Source organism: Zalophus californianus, chromosome 1 (genome assembly GCF_009762305.2).
Source record: "Zalophus californianus isolate mZalCal1 chromosome 1, mZalCal1.pri.v2, whole genome shotgun sequence".
Lineage (NCBI taxonomy): Eukaryota > Metazoa > Chordata > Mammalia > Carnivora > Otariidae > Zalophus > Zalophus californianus.
Window position 1 is genome coordinate 212593710 of NC_045595.1, and position 11004 is coordinate 212604713.

Consider the following 11004-nt stretch of genomic DNA (forward strand, 5'->3'; position numbering starts at 1 on the left):
ACTGACGGTGGACCAGGGGCTGCCACACCCTGGGGGGCTGGCGGGCACGCAGGGCTGCTCCTGCTGCAAAGCCTGGGCCCCAGGTTTTGTTTCCTTTTGTCCTAATACAGCCCAGATCCTTTGCCGCCACGAGAGGGCCCCCAGCGCTGTTTCACAGAAGGACCTGGGGAAGGACAGCCCAACGTCCCCGGGACGCTCCTCTGCAGGGAGCTTCCGGGCCCCTGTTCGAGGTCCCAGCTGTGCCCCGCTCCCCAGCACACCCCTCCCAGGGCCTCCCTGGGGTGTGGGCTGTTTGCCCACCTGTCTGCCTGTCCCACTTCCAGCGTGCAAAAAGCCCAGGGGGCCTGCAGGCAGGCGGGAAGGACGGAGCAGTCTAGGCTCAGCCAGGCACCCGTGCGGCCGCTCCTCACCCCTCCTCCTAATGAAGAATGAAGGAACTCCATCTGGAGAGGTTACCACGCAGAAGCCAGGGGTAGCCTCCGGGGCCCCAGCCTCCCTGTGACTTTCTTTTAAGGGGTTGTCCACTTCTCACCCAGAACTGTCATGAGCACACGAAAATAGACCAGATCACGTAATGAGCTGCACGTGCCCAGCCTCACCCACGAGCACAGGCTGAGCTCCCTGGGGAGGGCAGGGGGATTTGCTCCGTCCCAGGTCTTCGCCTGCACTAAGAATCAAGCTGACCCGAGGCAGACAAACAGGAGAAAGAAAACAAAGTTTTATTACGAACGCACGAGGCCCAGTAATGAAATCGAGGCTAAGAAACGAGCAAGGCAGGCAGTTTTTACGCCTTCTTCGACATAGAGACAATGCATCAGAAAGGGAGGCAGGACCAAGCAAACATAACTTGGGGAGCTTCGGGTAGTAAGGAATTCTACACAGAATTTGGGCTGGGGTGGTGAATTAGCAAAAAAGTAACGAGGGTTGTTGATACAGCTGCTGGGCTCTTGATGATGCCCCACCTCTGGTGACAAGGACGTTTTTCCTTCCTCCTGGGACAGGGAGGGTGCCTTCCACAAGGGAGATTAACCTCCTGCCTTCAGGGGACAGAGGGGGGTCGGAGGGTCCCTCCTGCACAGACTGGCTCTCAAGTAACTTCTATTTAAAATGATCGATAGGCCAAAATGGCCCATTTTGGAGTGGTGTGTCCATGACCCCTACACCTGCTTCATCTCTACCCGGCCATTTCAGTTTTGGTTTATAATGTGGTATGTTTTCAAGCAAATTCTAAATTGATGTCTTTGTGCCCCAAACCCCTTCCCTGCCTAAGCCAGCCATTTTTCTCAGCCCTCTATCCCGTGGGAGTGAAGTTCAGGCACGCTGATTTTCCCCACTGTCCAGATGAGATCACTGAAGCCCCAGAGGTGGAGCGACCTCACAAGACAGGTTCCCCAGGATCAGATCTGGGGAGCGCTCGGGCGCACTGGTCCTCCCGGGTGACACAACCCAGGAGGGGAAGGTGTGGGCCTCCACCCCCAGCCGTCGCACCTCCCCGGGTGACCACGCCCGTGCCAGTGGGATCTAAGCAGAGGGGTGGGCACACGTGCCAGGAAGGAGCCCAGGGGGCTTGGTCCCCCACCCATCTCCTCAGCAGCAGGATTTTATAAATCTAATCGCCTGCTGTCGAGGGGAAGAGAAATGAGTAAGAAACTCAAGTTACCACTAACTTTATTTTTAGAAACAGCAGTATGAAATGAAAAATGAAGTCTCTAGAATACCAAGTAGGGGAAATGATAAATCGATGCCTCCAAATTATATGAAATGCAAGAAAACCATCCAAGTGGCAATGACTCAGAGGAGCCCGGGGGTGGGCTCTGAGCAGGTCCAGGAACTACTGGACGGCTTTCAATTCAGTGACAAATTGATGGTGTTAATGACACCCTCCAGGACAGACCCCACTCTCCTCCAGGGCATCCCGGAGCATTTGCAAATGCAGTGTGAGGAGCAGGAAGATTAGCACCTCAAGGGCTCCCAAATCCAGCTGGAACAAAAATCCAGGACCCGTTCCCAGAATGGAGACCCTGCGTGGGCAGCGGAGGGAGCTCTCGGGGCTCTCGGGCAAGGACGGGGTGCGCGCCGGGGTTGGGCAGGCCTGGAGAGCTGAGAGCACGGCTCCCAGACCCCGCCGTGTGCAGCCGGCACGAGCCAGAGCAGCGGACAGACCATGACACATGCGGTGTTCTCTCTCCAGACCACCATGGCGCCCCACTGTGGGGCTCGTCCCCTGCCCTGGGCACTGTATCAGAGACCTGCTCCCCTTGAGCTCCCTTGGTCTCTTTGGTCCTCTGTGGCGGCCTTTCCGTGCTTTCTGCCAAGCATTTCCAACTCATGCCCCCTCCAAGCACACACAACAGTGGTCTCCCGGGCTCCCTGCCTCATTCAGCCAACGTCCCGTGAGAGTGGGGGCACGCGTCCCTTCGGGGCTGGAGCGCGCGATGGCCCACGCGTGCGCGTCCCTCCAGAGCTCCCGCCCTCTGCCGCGGCGCTGGCGGTTCCTGGGTCCGCCTCAGGCGTGGAGCAGAGCCCGCGGCCGCAGCATGTAAGGAGGGCTGGTGGGGGGGCCGCGAGGAGACCGCCACCGGAGGCAGGAAGACGGTAATTCCTGGGTGGGCAGGTGCGGCCCGTTCCATAGAAGTGGTACCTGACAGTCCGCAGAGCTGGGGACAGAGCTTGCCCCTAAGGACACTGCGCTCCGGGGGAGGTGCCCGAACCTGGATTTTAGAAGCATGTGCTGTTGGCTGTCGGATTCCGTGGGACAGGTACTACAGGAAAAAGATGAGCTCGGAGAACACGGATCTGGTTTGTAAGCAGGGATGAAAGGGCGCAGGGAGTTAACAAATTCGGAAACCTGCGGGATTAGACAGTGGCTGCTCCTCACATACCAACAGCAAAATGATAAAATCGGGATGTGCCCGCGGCGGCTGCCCACCCACGTCAGCGGCTCGAGCGCGAGGCCCAGCCCCACCCCGTGGGCTGCAGGCGGCAGCACCGGGCTCCGTTTCGGGAGGGACCCAGGCACCCAGAGTAAGGGTACAGCCCCCACCCCCCCGAGCTTGTTAGGCTCCAGACACCAGCCACTATCTCTCCGCATAGCCGCAGCAAGAAGCCACCTGCATTTTTAAGAGGCAGGTGCCCCCAAAGAAACCGCAAACCGGGAAAACAGTCAGTCCTCATTCTGTGCAGTAGCTCTGTTCTAGAAAGTCTGCGTGAACACTGAGCTGGCAAATACAGAGCCCTCGTTCCCCGGGCGGAACACAAGACTGTTCTTTCAAGCCTCTGCTCACAACATTGTCATCAATCAGCACACGACCGGGTGGGATGCATGCTTCTGCTTAAAGACACATGTTTCACGTTTCCCGTTGATGCGTTAACACCGACCTCCCGGCCGACGGCACCGTCCCTCACCCCTGGAAGAGGCTCATCTACACCCACATTTTCTCCGTGAGGCACATCCTAGCACGCCAGACAGCACTTCCCACCCTGCCGGGAGCCATTTTAAACAGCAAAAAGCACAAAAATGTGAGAAACGCTCCCTGACACTGCAGAGGCCACGGAAGGGACACTTGTTTACAGCGAGGCCTGAAACAAGGAGGCGGGGTGGCATCTCTCCCACCTCAGCTGGGAAGGTACGCGACCGGCCACTCACGGGCTTGGGGCCAGCCCCGTTCCTGTCTGAGAACGACCTCTGAGTTCCTGGCATGTTGATGAGGGGCTACAAAAAAATCTTCCCAAGTAGGCAAATTCAAAAATACAGAATCCACAAATAATGAGGATGGACCGCGTTGGGGACCCTTTGGGTGGACCTGAAAATCACGACGGAGCCCCGTTCCTGCAGGAGCGCAGGCAGCCCGACAGCGCTCAGCCCCAGACCAGGCGAGAAGGACCCCAAAGGGCAGGGCCGCGGGCCAGAGACATGGGCTGGGGCACGTCCCGGGGAGAAGAGACCAGGGCCGACCCGGGCAGCGCGTCCCACTCGCTGGGATTCAGGACGGCCTCAAAACCCTGGCTGCTTCTGTTGTCATTCTGCCCTTTTCCAAGTCAATGTGCGGTCACAGACACCCCCCACCCCCACCCCCCACCCTCCAGTCCATCATTTTGCAGCAAGTGCGGGTGAGGGGTAACCTGTCTTTGCCTCTCATCCATCTACAAATCAAGAAGTGGCCGATCTGGGCCTGATGGGGACCACTGGGCATCCCCGGTGCAGGGACCACCCCACACCACCCCCGAGGGCCCGGGAGTGCGGTGCGGGGCTGAACGGGAACATCGGGCACCAACGGAGAGAATATATGTCCCGTGTGAGGAGCATGAGCCTCGACCAGAGGGGTGGATGTGCGGGCGTCAGGGCGGCTCTCGGGGACTCCACGTTCTCTCGCTCTGGGAACAGGTGTCACGGGCAGGTTCCCCACAGGCAGGCTCTGAGACAGAGTTTATTAGGAGGTCCCCTCGGAATCGACGGCTGAGGAAGGGAGGGGGAAAGGGAGAGGGGTTGCTGCAGGCAGGCCACACGGCGGCCTCAGGCCCCCCACGCAGAGAGCGGGAGCAAAAGCGACCCGCGGGGTCGGTTGACGTTGGCCGAAACAGCCAAGCCTACCCTCGTTCCTGGGTTGTTGAGTGTTCTTTGCGGTGGGCGATCCCTGGGGGCACTAACCTACTTCACAAAGATCTTCCCACCTCCTGTCCACTCCTAGATGCACCCCCCATGCCTCAGCTGCAGACCCCGAGGTCCCTGCTCTTCACACCGCTCCCCAGCCTCTGTGCCCTGGCCATGTCGCTCATGATTCAGATGTCTTCTAACCCTGGGGCTACTGCTCTTTCCACACAACGTGGATGCCCAGGTGGACCCAAATCTCTGCCCACTGGGAGACTTTTCCTTCCTCTCGCTCTTTAACGGACAACCTGAGTGGGGCTGGAGGGGAGTGGCCATGCACTTTTGGCTGGCCCCACAGATTGAATGGACCCGCCCCCAGCCAAGATGGGGTTCTCCCTCCCCCGGCGGTTCGCTGGAGGGTTCCTCCATGGGGCCATTGTGTGAGCCAGGGGGCTGCTGGGTGACATGCAGCTTACTGGCCCTCTGCCCCTGCTCAGGTGTATACTCCCACACAAGACGGGTTATTTCTGAGCCCCCCAACCCTACAACGTGAGGATGTGACAGGACCCAGCTCATGCTGAGCGGGCCCAGATGCAAGGTCACACGCCCGTCTCTTTCGGGGCCCAGCAGCACATCAGCAGCTGTTTTTCAAAAGGCACAGAATTCTCTCCTGCAGATGGTATGGCTTTGTTCCAAAATCCCAGGGGCCTGCACTGGGACTCTGACATAGGCTTGCCATAAACGCCACTCGGCATTTTTCCCCACCCCCAACACCTGTGATGACATGGGGTCTATCTGGTTCTGCAGGCAGGATCTCAGAGCTCTTTGCATCAGGCTGGACCTACTGCAGAGCCCTTTCCTGCTCTGGGCTCCCCCAAAGCTGGTGGCTCTCCCCGTCAGCAACATATGGGCTGGGGCTGTCTCTCTGCAGCTGTAGGCAATCCCAGGCATTGTCTGTCTCTCTCTGCATTTTGAGAGATGCAAAATGCAATGATTGGCCCTTCACTCTGGATGGGGGGGGTCCCAACATACTCCTGGTTAGGGACCCCCCCAAGAATGTTATTAATGTGGTACTTCTCTCAGCCTTCTGAGGGCTTATCTTCCACCGGCTGGAGCTCAAGCAACTTACCAAGACTTCCGGTGTGTTTGCCACTCCTTGTTTGTCACCCTACCAGCGTTGTGCCATCAGTGTAGTAGACCGATGTGATGTTCTTCGAGATGCCCGGGCCACCCGTCTCTCTTTGGGCTCCACGAGGACGTAGAGGGCATCAGGCAAAGCAGAAACGGACCCTGTTATACATTCTGCGTGAATGCAGACTCTTTCCTCGTGGGGATAGAAGAGGAGGCACCGGCCAGCTCAGTAGGGGGCAAACCGTGGACCTGCTCTGGCGATGGGCAGTGGGGGCCACCTCCTGGTGCAGCTTGTGAAGCCTCCTGTCCTTTCTCAGGATCTTCTCTTTCTGCAGGGGCCAGGGTGGCACATTAAATAGGGATGTGACAGAGGCCACCACCCTGCACCCTTCAGATCCTTAAGCATGGAAGTTAATTCCCACCACCACTTTTCACCAGGGCATATGCAATATTGTCTTGTATTTCCTACCTTGACCAGGGGCAGGGGTATTTTCAAAGGTTTCCATTTGTCATCCCCCATGACAGTTGATTTTAAAACTAAGGAGAGTTTTACCCACGGCCAAATTTGTCCATCCTAATTATAATTTGGGGATGGGGGACATGGCCCCCCGGGCAGGGGCACGGAACCTGTGGATCCATTGTACATCAGTGCTCGGGCAAGACCACGATTATTACCTGGCCTCCATACACCCCCACTTCCATTGGGGGGGGTCACGATGAAGCTTTGGGTCTTTACGTATCAGTGCAAACTCTAGCCCTCTATGCAGCAGGCTTTAAGACGTTTGGGTATTCCGCCCTCCCCAGTGTGCAGTTACCCAAGTAAATGACCGTACGTCTCATTTGGGGAAGGAACAGGGCCATTGCTACCAAGCTCTCTGGCTAGGCTCTTTTGTCATCCTTTTCACTGGGGATCCAACCTGCTCTTCAGCCAAGAGGTCCCGGGTCTGAATATGGCTCAGATCTGGAAACAGGACAAAGGATCATGACTCCTTAACGGGGCACCTCTCTCCCCCTCCAGGTCATCCACCCTTGCTTTCTTCTCGGGTCTGAGCCGAGGTCTACCCTTGTTGGCTGCACACGTCTTGCCTCTAAGGACACTGTGTTCTCTTAACTGTCTTCATAGCACTGCAGATCAGGCAGCCACACCAAACCTCTCTGCTCACTGCCGTAATTATAGCCCCTGTCTTCTGACATTTGGGCACTGACGCCTGCCCCTGTGGTTTTGATCTCTTTATTCCCATTGCTCTCAGTGAGCCTGGTTCCACGGGCCCCTCCCATGGTGGGCCTGGTTTCAGTGGCCTGTCTGCAGTGAGCTTGGTCTACAGGGGAGGCCACCACTAACTTCTGAGTGACGCTGGTGCTGTCCCCAGCAATGCGCTTCATGTGCTTGTGGTCAGTGTGCCACCTCCAGGACTCCCCATGGAACCTAACCATCTGGTAGGCCTTCAGCCTTATGTAGCATACTCACTCCAGCAAGCCCGCTTCCTGAGCTTTGGAGAAGGAATTACTGTGTCCACCATCTGCCCTGGCAACTGTGGGTCCCCATCATACTCAACAGGGGCCTGTGCTTTTCCAGGCTTCTGGGGACCATCCTAATAGAAAGTCGGGGACATCTCCTCCTAGGTCCTTGCCAGGGTATGAAATTCTGACACTTTAGAGAAGGCAAGGGAGACATCTTATATTGTCTTCAAACAAGCGGGGGTGTTAGCATCTGTACCAGGAGGGATGGCCCACTTCCGCAGACTCGGGGTTCCAGGGAAGTTGGAAATTTAGGATTTTCAGGTGAGTCAACCTGAAAGTCTCTATTCTATGTGCCAGGGTCCCCTTTCTTTCCAACCAGGACCCTGGCCTTGGCAGAGCAGACCCACCTTGCTTGGGTCAGGGATCTAACCTTTGGAACTCAACTATTGTGATGATTGAGCCCTGGGTATGACTCAGCTTTCTCTGTCCTTCTGCTGTGAAGCTGTGAGCTTAAAGACAGCCTTGGCCAGCTCCCAGGGAAGCTCTGTGTCCCATTTGGGGCCCAAACGGCCAACGTTTGCAGCCCCTGCCATGATCAGCCATGGAATGTGGGCTGCTTGGGAGGCTTGCCCTGGTGGCTCCCCAAGGCTGAGACAGTCACTGCCTGCTGGCAGCCTTCCCAGCATCCGAGCCAACAAGTTGTTAAATGGGACCTCAGGGTGCATCTCTGTGTTTATTTCTGCAGAGAACATTTCCAGAACTCCTTCTGTTTGAGCGGGATCATGTGACCAATTTTGGCCCAGAGTCATGAGTGGAAGTGCCATGCATCATATCTTGCTGGACCATTTAATTGCTCATGCAAGATGCTCCTGAGCCCTCCATCCCAGGGCGGTGCTCCCTAACTTACAGTAACCGATCTACTCCTCATTCATACTACACACCCTTTGCAGCACTCTGGGGGCCCTTCTCCAAACTCCCAACTCTGGGGGCCACGCTAATGGAATAGGCAGCACTTTGAAGGTTGGCAGACCCGTACCACAGGGAGCAAGAGCTCTGATACACCTGGATTCACAGCTCATGGGTCACGGCCAGTTGTGTGACCGCACCCACCACACAGAGGCCTGGAAGCTGCACCTGTCTGAGGGGCAAGGCCAGCTTCCACAGGGTCAGTCATTCAACGGGGTTACCTGGAAGTATCCAGGGAGTCCAACTTCTCAGAAGGAGCCAGCCCAGGGCAGGACTTCCAGTACAATACTACACAGAAGTGACGAGAGCCTCCATCATTGTCTTGTTTCCAGTCTCCAAGGAAGAGCTTTTAACATGCCGCGTGTAATTATGATGCTTGCTCGAGGTTTTCTGGCATATATTTTATCAGATTTGGGAAGTTCCCTCATAGTCCAGTTTGTGCAGACTTACTTCTTTCTAATCACAAGTGAATGTTGACATTTTTTCATACTCCCCTCCCCCATCTATTGAGACGATTTAACCATTTCTTTAATGGTTGTAAGACGATTCACATTTTATATTTCTTATTGTGCTACTTTTGGTAAGTTATTTTCCCAGAAATGTTTCTATTTCATCTAAATTTTCAAGTTTACTGGCATGACGTTGTTCATAAAATCCTCCTATTTCTCTTCTCTTTTTTAAAAAAATTATTTATTTGACAGAGAGAGAGAGAGAGGAGTACACAGAGGGAGAGTTAGAGGGAGAAGCAGACTCTCTGCTGAGCAGGGAGCCTGACACAGGGCTCGATCCAGGACCCCCGAGATCATGACTTGAGCCAAAGGCAGACACTTAACCAACTGAGCCACCCAGGTGCCCCATATTTCTTTTCTCATTTTTCTTTTTCTCTTTTTCTTTCACATCTGTGTCTGTGGCAATGTCCTCTTTATTTCTGACATTGGTTGTTATGCCATTACTTTTCCTTTTGATCAGTCTCAGACTTTTGTTAATGTTATTAATCTTTCAATGATGTTTTCTGTCTTTGTTGGTCTTTTCTGTTTTACATTTGCTGTCTACGCAACTATTTTGTCCTCTTTTTTATTTCCTTCTTTCTACTTTGTGTTTCTTTTTGTTCTGATTTCTTGAGAAAATTCTTAGTCAGTAGTTTTCCATTTTCCTTCTTTCCTAATGTATCTAATCAAGCTATGAATTTGTTTTTAAGAACTATTTAGCTGCTTCCCAAAGGTTTTCTTTCGATTCAAAATATTTTAAAAGTTTTCATTGGTATTTCTCCTCTGAACTTAAAGCTTTTAGAAGAATTAGGGGCGCCTGGGTGGCTCAGTCGGTTAAGCAGCTGCCTTCGGCTCAGATCATGATCCCGGGGTCCTGGGATGGAGCCCCGCATCGGGCTCCCTGCTCGGGGGAGAGCCTGCTTCTCCCTCTCCCTCTGTCTGCCGCTCTGCCTACTTGTGCTCTCTCTCTGTCTCTGTTAAATAAATAAATAAATAAATCTTAAAAAAAAAGAAGAAGAAGCTTTTAGAAGAATTAAATTCCAAGCATGGCGGGGGGTGGTTTCTATTTTTCTTTTGCTGTTCCTTCCTGGCTTGGTTGCATTCTGGCCAAAGAACGTATGCTGCATGATTTAGCTTGTGAAACTTGTTGAGACTGACTTTATGGTCTATTTTGGTAAATATTTCACAGGTGCTTGAAAAGAATGGGTATCTAGCAGATTTTGGTGCAGTGTTCCACATATGTATCTATTATGTCAATTATTGATTTTATTGACGTATTCAGTATCATTACTGATTTTTGTGCATGTTATCTACAAGCAATGAAGGAGGTGTGTCAACATCTTCCACTATCATTGCAATTGTGAATTTTTCTACTTATTTTCATTCTATCAAATGTTTTTAAATATATTTTGGTATCATGTTATTAAGGGCCTACAAATTTAGAATTGCTATATCTTCCTGATGAATCAAAGTGTCCATCTTTGTCTCTAGTTTGTGTCTCTGATGATGTTATGTTTGAAGTCAGTTTTGTCTGATACTAGTATATATACACTAGTTTTCTTTTTTGTGAGTGTTTACATGGCATTTTCCCTATTATTTGGGGGGTTCCTCCAATATTTTGTTTTAAACAATTTTTCAGCTTACATGCCAAATGTTGTAGGATGCAGGAAAATAATGTTTAAGGAAAATGGTTGAGTCTTAAGTGTTTGTCTTCAATTAAAAAAATTCTTAGTCAATATACTTTGTAATATCGCTTCTCCCAATTCTTTTTTTTTCCTCTCCTTTTCAGACTCCAGTAAATATTTATGAAATCTCTCACAACATTCTCTATCTCTTTTACCCCCTATTTTGTATGCTTCATCTTTGTATCTCTTTCCATACTTTATTCTGGATATTTTCTTTTAGCCCACTTTCAGATTCATTAATTTTCTTGTTAACTGATATAATTTCTACCCATCCATTGAGTTTTTCATTTCAATGATCATATATTGCAGTTCTCAAATTCGTACTCAGATATTTCATATATATTATGTCATTTTGATAGCTTCCAATTCTCACCTATTTTAATGTTTTGCCTGGTTAATTACAATATCTAGAGAGAGCCTGTGAGCGTTTAATTTTATTGTCCTTTCTTTCTGCTGGTTCTTGTCAACACTCTCTTCTCTTTATGTGTTTACTTATTCTAGATTGTGTGCTGGACATTGCATTTGGGAAAAATTGTAAAAAAATTTTCACTGGGGATTTTTGCGGCTGCCAGGCATCTGGCTGTATTAGCAATCTGGAATCCTCTTAATCTAATTTTATGGACTGAGATTTTCCTGGGACATCCAGATGTCTTAAAACTGGGCTGAAGTTTTTGTGGGGGCTTGT